The sequence below is a fragment of the Numida meleagris genome, chromosome 1, assembly GCF_002078875.1.
Source record: "Numida meleagris isolate 19003 breed g44 Domestic line chromosome 1, NumMel1.0, whole genome shotgun sequence".
Classification (NCBI taxonomy): Eukaryota; Metazoa; Chordata; class Aves; order Galliformes; family Numididae; genus Numida; species Numida meleagris.
Genome location: NC_034409.1, coordinates 70,325,263 through 70,332,449, shown reverse-complemented (window position 1 = coordinate 70,332,449; position 7,187 = coordinate 70,325,263). Strand labels below are relative to the sequence as shown.

General features: G+C 45.5%; 1 protein-coding gene across 7 annotated transcripts in view; it reads left to right on the top strand.

Annotated features, from left to right (window-relative positions):
* KIAA1644 (KIAA1644 ortholog) overlaps positions 4,963-7,187 on the top strand; it is an 81,932-nt gene continuing 79,707 nt past the window's right edge. For 4 of the 7 annotated variants that reach the window (XR_002437349.1, XR_002437347.1, XR_002437336.1 and 1 more), the window contains exon 1: positions 4,965-5,150. The gene's annotated coding sequence lies outside the window, so the exon portion shown is untranslated. Of the gene's footprint in view, positions 5,151-7,187 lie in introns of all 7 variants that reach the window. The other 3 variants (XR_002437350.1, XM_021392798.1, XM_021392814.1) reach the window with 2 other exon arrangements.

Below are 7,187 nucleotides of genomic sequence, written 5' to 3'. Positions count from 1 at the left end.
AAAAAAAAAACAACTATTTCCAAGACTGTGCTATAACCACAAGAAAACCTACTCTATTTGTTATTCTCTCTGCTTTGGTTTAGTATTTCCCGGTAAAATATAGTCATCACGCATCTGTTTGGCTCCTTCCATGTCAAGGATCCCAGACTCCTCTAAAAATTGTAAAAGATACTGCTCAGCAGCCGCAGTTCAACCCCTTAAATGCAGTCTTATTGAAGCTGAAATGTAACCACTGCTTAGTGATCCAGCTCTGTGTAATCCCTGACAGGAAGTGAACAGTGACAAAATGAAACTTCTGGAAAAAGTATTAGCTGACACACATTGTACAGTAGTTTAAAACATCAATTGTAAAGAATATAAAACTCGTCCCAGTGTCTGCTGACTTTTCCCTTCACACAACTCCATATAATTAGTGTATCTCTACTTACATTGCAATTGTTCTCCATCACTTTTATTTTCTTATTAAGGATTCCACACTGAAGTCCAAAAACTGCATCTATCTGCATGTCTTTTTTCAGAACTGGAGGGTTTGGCTGGGCCCTGTGGCCACAAAGACCTGCTTGGATATTATAGAGCCAATCCTCTTTCTTCCTTTCCACTCCCTTCCTCCACTCTTCATCAACTCAGAGTTAAGTGGTCCTGTCTAGCTCTGACTCCTCTGGAACCGGTTCCTTCTCTGCCATGTGCCGGATGATTCAGAAGGGTGGATTGTGTCTGAAAAAAGATGCACTTAGTGAAAGCTAAAAAGATCCCTTTTTGCTTTTCAAGTCAGACAGGAGCACTGCTTCAGCTCTCCACCTTCTGCTTTACAAGCCCATTGTAACCCCATCAAAAAGTACAGATAGATCTATTAACCTTTTGGGAACAATGGAAATCATGCATTTTCTCATAGACAATCAGTGGAAAAGGAAAGAGCAAGAAGTATCTAAAAGAAAGAAAAAATGTAAGCTAGGCTGGGGATGGTCCCACGTAGCTATTGCGGGATAACCAACCCACTGCATAATATTTCTATGACAAGTGCTAATGGGTTTTAAATGTCAGGTTCTGTAGTGTAGCCCATCATCTACGCAAGGAAGTAGCCAGCATTTTTTATTTGCTTCACAAAAATAGTTCCCCTCCTGTTGCTGCCTGCTGAACAGCACCTGTCTGGGGTGCACGTGAGTGGGAGAGAATTGCTGCAGTCTGACTTGCTTGGCAATCAAATGGAGTCCTGCATTCCCTGCATGTCTTTCCCTCCTTGATAACAGGATTAATGCCAGTCCCACACATCAGGGTGTGTTGTGAGTTGAACTTACCGGTACAAATCCTTACCATGATCTATCACCAGCACTGTGTAAAGCTGTGACCCATTCTGCTTCCCTGGATAGGGGCTTGAATGTATAAATGTGCATATCTGTGCATGTATTTGCCCCTCTGTAAATCACATGACTCCACATGCTTGCACTACTATCATTAAGTGTTGTTTTACCTTTGGTATTTTATGTTTTTTATTTTTCTTTCAGAAACCTAAGCAAATTAAAACAATAACAAAATGTTTCAACTGTTGCTAATCCTTCCAAAGTCATTGCTCCAGTAATGCCTACAAAAGTATATGCCAGTGTTTTTTATTCTCACCCATTTTAAGTATCAATTTCTTCTTGCAGATAGCACGTACATATATACATGTACGTGAATATACAGCTTGAAGAGAAATAGTAAGGTCTGTCCCTGAGTCATTTCCTTGACATTTGGTTTTGAAAAACATCTTTGGCAATCATTCAGGACCATGTGGTAGCCAGGGCCACATGCAAGCCACCTGAGTTTGGACTTCCCTGTTGGCAGTCAGCACTTTGATTATTAATTCACTACAGATGTCAACACTTCTCATCTGGTAGGATCTAATGCCTTGAGTGCAATTTGTTAGCATGCAAGTGCCTCACAAAAGATTCCATGGAAGTTCCCCCTAGATGATACTTAAAGATGAGTTATGAAAGATGGCTGAAACAATACTAGAACACTCTCTCTTTTCCAAATTCTATGTGGAAACACTGTATGTTCCATGTCATAACAGTCCAAAGAAAGCTATTCAAAGTACTAGCAACGGTGAATCAGCCACTTCAGAAATGAATCTGATACTGACACATGCTGTACTTCTGTGCTTATAAGGCATTATAAAGATTCCCTTGCATGGTGTAGTAAAATAGCAGTGTATATGTTAGTAGTTACACAGAGGGTGAAAATGCATGGAATTCCAAGGAACATCCTTGTTGGGTTTGGCAAAGCATGATCTTTAGTGATGAAAACCTGAGAAATTTGGGGTTGATCCCGCAAAGGCTTACACATATGCTTATCTTTATGTATAACTCATGCGTGCAAACCGTTACACTTGGCCTCTGCCATGTCTGCTTCAGCACAGTGTTCTGTGCTGTAAAGCCTGAGGTGCAATCTTGCCATTATTGGAGTTAATGGATGGGAGTTTCCATGTGAGCCAAGTTATCTGCGTGAGCCAGCATCACTGTTCTGTACATGGCTAACATTGTAAATTAGCTACACAGACATTGTGAACTTTAAAATAGTGCTTTCCTCTAGTTTTGGGACGAGAAAGGAATCTACGATTAGTAGTGCTATACTATTTTTTGTGAATACATTATTTACTATGGTATCATCTCGTGGCCCAAATGAGGTTCCCGTCCAAGGCCTTCTTTATACCACAATGACACAAGCAATTGCTGCCTGGAGTGCAACCATTTCTGTTGTCTTTTTATACAGAACTCTGTATTTGAAACCTTGAAATGGTATAGGTTTGAAACAGTATGGACTTAACTGGGAGCTCTGTCACCATAATAAGACCTTGATCCTAATATCAGTTCCAGCACTGCCTTAGGTAGGGCTGCAGGATGCAACAGTTGCTTCTCTTTTTGGTTTAGTGTCACTCTCCATAGCAAGGCATGTACTTCAGGTCTACACAATGATTGAAGCTGTGATGTTAAAGAGATTTTATTTATGGGACATCAGTGCTAGAGCAAAAAGACTTGTCACTATTTAAGAAAAAAAATACAAATTTTATATTTACTGCACAAGAGCCATACAGCATCAAGCAGATGATTATGAGGCAGTTGGGACACAGGCATTTGGTTGCTGCATTTGGAGTTAGCACAGGATGGTAAAATCACTGATCAGAATTTAATTTCCATTTCTTGTCCTCATTTGCATCTTCGGCTCCATGGGTTTGGGAGCTGACCAGCTGAAGGCTCAGGCCAGTAAAAGTCCAGTATTTCTTTCTGTCCTCAAAAAAGAGTCAAAGATACACATCTTCCCTCCTGCTTTTTCCTCTCATATAGACACTCTACAATGTCTGCTCCTCAGGAAATAGGCATAAATAATCCAGAATCATTTGTGTCTTATTTAAAGGAGCTTTTCCTTTGGTCTCTTAGGACAATGAAATGGAGTTAAAGTGTCACTCTAATAGAGAAGCCCAGGAAAAAAAAAAAACAGGAATGTCTGAAGCCTGAGCACCTCTCAAGAGTGGCTTTGAATCTGCATCCACTTGGGGAGAGGTTCTATGCCACCATCTGCTTAAGAAGAAAAATAAATGGAAGAAATAGAAAATGGTTTATTGCTCTTGTCCTATCAGAGTTGACTTAAATTCAGGTATTGGCACTACTACAGAATTGTAGGAAAAACAACAAATGGATTAACTGCTGGTCCACCACTCCTGTGCTCTGTAATTATTTTATGAAAAAAATGGCAGCACCCACCTAGTCATAAGGAGTTTTATTTGGCATCTGTAGAAGAATTAGTCCCACTAGGACAATATAGCCTAGTTTTATGTGGCTGTGTAATGAGGGATCCTCCTGCAAAAAGCTGGCACAAGCTGACAGGGAACTTTGATTTCTGTTTGGAATCATTCAGCTTACAGATTTAAACAACTGGCTGAGTTTGGTGATGTCAAGAGAGTGAGAGCTTATATTACTGCCTGATTTCAGAAGTACATCTGCAACCGCTCCTTTCCATGTGCAACACCTGTGCAAAAAGTGCACTTTACTTGCTCAGATACCCAAAACACACCTCTACCCTGGGCTATCAATCAAAACATGTCAGGGAGAGAGATCCTGCCTATAGGGGAGAGGTTAGAGCGTGAAGATTGTGTTATCAGGCCGCCTCATTTAACATAGCTCCATCCCCAAGCAGTAAATAATGTACATGTGGTGGGCATGAGTCATTGCTCCCGCAACCGCGTCAGCGGAGCTCCCTGCTCTGCACGGTTTACGCATTAAAGTGTAATGAAAGAGAGCTTTTATTATACATCGAATCCGTACGAGGGACCATTCCGAAGCAGTGGCTTAGGGCCGGCCGTTTCCTCCGCGATCACGGCTCCCGTTCGGCCGAGTGGCTGCGGCACAAGAGGAGGGCGGGCAGGCGGGCGGAGGGAGGCTTTGCCATTTTTAGCAAAGTGAGCCCATAAACCGTGTGCGCACCCTCCTTTTCCTCTCTCGGAGTTGCTTTGTCTCACGGAGGTAGGCTCTGCTACGGCAGCAGCGCGGCTCTAAGACCGCGCAGAGCCGGGAGAGCTCCCGCTCTCCCCGAGTCACGCCGTTAGCGAGCAGCACCCGGCTGCTGTCCGTCTCAGGCCGCCCCCGAGGTACCATTAGGAGGGGGCTGCGCGGCGCCCGCTCCGCAAGGCTGAGGCGAAGCGCTGGCGGCAGCGGCCCCGCCCTGAGGCGCCGTCCCGCCTCGGAGCTCCGCGCCTCCCGTTCTCCGTCGGAGGGGCCGTACCTGGCCCGACCGTCCTTTCCAGCCGGCCGCCCCGCCGGGCGGGGGAAGTTTGCGGGCGGGACGAGCGCAGCCAGCAGCCGGTGCGCGGAGAGGCGGAGCTGGCGCTCCGGCGTTCCTCCCCGCCGCACAGGGGACGCGCGTGGCGGAGCCGGCCCAGGTGGAGGGAGAGCGGCTGGCTGGGGCGGGGCGGGGGAGGGCAGCGGGAGAACGTGGAGGTGGGGACGCGGGCTCGCAGCCGGGCGATGAGGAAGGAGGTGGAGGCTCCGGAACGCCTCGTCCCCCGGCTCGGGCTCTGACGTGCCGCTCGGCAGCGGCCCAACGCCGGCTGCGGGCTGCCCCCGGGGCTTCGCCGAGCGACCGTCGGAAAAAGTGCCCCGAGAGCGACTCAGCGCCAGGTCAGCGGGCCGCGTGTTGGGGTGCTCTCGATTTTTAGGGGTTGCGCTTTACCCGTTGGTTCCCGGGCGCTACCTGCCGCGCTCGGGAAACTTTGTGCGGCGTGCGGGCAGGGCGGTGTGCGAGCGGCCGGGGGCGGCTTGTTGGCTTGGCCACGAGCCGGGCTGCTAGCAGCGGGATTGTTGTGTGTGCGCTGGGGTTGCGGATCAATATTTATTTGCGGGACTCAGGTATTAACCGCTCGCGCCTTAGAAAGCTCATTAGTGGTGACTCGTTTCCATGACAACGGGACCCCTCTGAGGCTTCGGGGTTATCTGTTTGCCCGCCTTCGTTTTTTTCCTGTTCATGAGACGGACTCGTACCGCTGTCATGTTTTGCCGCTGAGGAGAAAAACAAGCGATAAAACCGGAGAGATCCGCGGCCCCAGCTCAGTGTTCCCGGCTGCGGTGCCTTCCTTAATGATGCACGGACGGGACTAAGCGGGAGTGTGAGTTGTGCGAGATCTCTTAGTGTTTGTTTTACTTCTCTCCTCTAGCCATAAAGCTCAGACTAAAAGATAGTTTGAATCGTCGCTTGCTCCAGTTCTCCCTCAAGACGCGAGTATTGAGAAGTGCGATGTTCGTTGTCTTTGTGTGTCGTTGATGAGCGCGGATCCCTCCCCCGAGAGGCTCTGTGCTGGGATCTCTGTAGTTTATTGCTGCAGCACAGAAGTGAGGATCGGCTCATTGACTTACTGTGTAACTTTGTCACCTTCTTGTGGTGTGACCTTGACAGGTCCTTAACTGCCCTGTAACTTCTGGGGTCTTAACAGAAGGAAACGCTGCCCACTGGTAGCTGTGGTGCTCTGAGCTAATCAGGCGAACGGTTCTTCTGAGATAAAGTACTGTTACATTTGAACGTATTGTTTTGTTATGAGCAGTAAATACATCTTTTGTGTTCCTCTTCCGTACTGACCTAGGTGCAAATCTCCCCCCCCCCCTTTTTTTTTTTTAACTCCAGTTTTTATTTAAAATAGAGTACTTGCCCTGCCTCTTCAAGATGCTGTGTCCTATCATTATCCAGCTGAAGTCAATAATTCTAATCCCATTTGCGCTAACAACCAGTCACTGCCTTCTTGTATTAGCTCTGTCGGGTTCAGGTAAAAACGTAGCTCTTTGGCAGGTTTAAATTTGTAGGAATATCAACTATGACAAAGAGTGTAGATCTAGCAAGGCGACAAAATAGTAGAGAAATAAAAGTCTGTAGAATTGAATGATAATTTTGGTCACTTGTCTTAGCATTGCAACCAAAGAGGGACTGAAAAGCTTTTTTTTTTCTTTATTCTTTTTTTTTTTTTTTTGAGAGAGAGAATGCGCAAACACATACTTTTAACTGTATGTCAAATTAAACATCTGAAACAGTTCAAACAGTTTTTGTAGTTCTCCAGTAAACATTTTGATATGTACCATTCTTCACAGAAGCATTGAGAGGGAGTGTGTAAATGTTTTAGGATATAAATTTCTAAACCTAAATAGCACCTGACTGATGTTCAGCTGTAGACATCTGAGATGATAGCAGTAGTAAGTTAGGATATCAGGGGAACTTCAGTAGGAAGTGTATATTTCTTTGTTGAAATGTTCCTTTCAAGTGAATAAACCATATCTGTTCTAAAATACATATCTCCTTCGTACCCTGAGGAAGAGCCTATCCCAAGCTCTGTTCAGCAAAGTGCTAAAACATATGCCTCATTCCAAATGCATTAGTGTTCTCTAATATCAGCAGACAAACTATGCTTCAAGCATTTACTTAAATATTCTAAAGAATCAAGCCTGTGACCTTGTCTTTTTAGCAGCTTGGCAGTGAAACATCTGTCTGAAAATATCTCTTGGGAACTGAGGACCTTCTGACCATTACTAGCCCTAGTGAAGAAACTTAATGACAAACCTACAGAAAGAAAGCAAAGGAAATGACATCTGAGTATCTCATCTCCTTTGGTTGTCACTGAATTATGTTTCTATATTGAACTAGTACATTTTTCCTACTTAGTGCTGCACAGTCAA